This window comes from Triticum aestivum, chromosome 3D (genome assembly GCF_018294505.1).
Source record: "Triticum aestivum cultivar Chinese Spring chromosome 3D, IWGSC CS RefSeq v2.1, whole genome shotgun sequence".
NCBI lineage: Eukaryota > Viridiplantae > Streptophyta > Magnoliopsida > Poales > Poaceae > Triticum > Triticum aestivum.
This window is the reverse complement of record NC_057802.1, coordinates 238,265,262-238,266,412: the sequence shown is the minus strand read 5'-3', so window position 1 is coordinate 238,266,412 and position 1,151 is coordinate 238,265,262. Positions and strand designations below refer to the sequence as shown.

At 54.0% G+C, this 1,151-nt stretch overlaps 1 protein-coding gene across 4 annotated transcripts in view; it reads right to left on the bottom strand.

The window, feature by feature from the left end:
- LOC123078305 (uncharacterized) overlaps nt 1–1,151 on the bottom strand; it is a 28,331-nt gene that overhangs the window by 7,958 nt on the left and 19,222 nt on the right. The window lies entirely within an intron of this gene.

Here is a 1,151-nt window from a genome sequence, read left to right as displayed (position 1 = left end):
GGCATTTGTTTCTGTTATTACGTTGGCATAAGTTACATCATGTGTCTTCCCCTATAGTATTATATAGGAGTCCCAGGGTAGAATTGCCGTACGCGATCAAGACTCCATGCCCTATCTACACACTGTAAACTACCATATATAAGATATTCGACTTAATTAGAACAAATGCCACCTCTGCGAATATTCTTCACCACCTTGAATTTGTCCATGCGTCAAACCTCCATGTACGTTATGGATTACTTGTGTTGGCCGTAGGATTCAGAATCGGACTGACCTACACAACAGTATGAACCAAAGGAAGAGGGCTCAATTTGGATTACTTATATTGGCCGGAGGATTCACGAGTGAATACAGCGTCACGGGAGGCTGCATCGGGATCTCGGCGTACGTCCGGATGTCGGCGCGATAGAACCAATTTGGCTGCCACTTCTTGACGGTGTCTGGCTGCGCTAACTTGAGTACTTGTCCTTGTGCTTCAGCTGGATGCCAGCTCCACCTCTGATGGACAGGTCGTTGCGGCTCTTGTGCACCTTCACCGTAAAGAGCTTCATCCAAAGGCCGAAATGGGGCAGAGACCCCAAGAAACACTCGCATAGCATGATGAAGCACGCGATGTGCAGAATGCTGTTGGGGTTGAGGTTGTGCACCTGGTTGTCTTAGAGCATCTCCAACAGCAGCACTAAAATAGGGCGGTTTCTGCATCACCTCAGCCAAAAAAGGAGCTCCAACAGCAGCCCTAAACACATATTTTTGTGGTCCCACTTTAGGGCTGCCCAAAAAACCAGCTCAAGGTGATGCAAATTTCGATCACGCAGCCGGCTGCCCAAACACAAAAACGGCTGCGACCCACATGCCGCACGCAGCTGAAACCTCCCAACCGCCCCCTCCCCGCGCGCGTCATCTTCTCTACCACGAGCCGCCACCGCCAAATCCCACTGCCGCACCATCGAATCCACCGCCGTCATGCCTCGCCGCCGTAGATCCAGCACCCCCCCTCCTTTCTCCGGCCGCCGGCACTGCCGTATCCACCACCGCCGCCGCCGCCAAATCCGCGGCCTGCCACCGCCAAATCCGCAGCTTGCCGCCACGAAATCCCGCTGCCCCGCCACCGAATTAGACGCCGTCGACCCTCGGCACCGCAGATCCAGCTC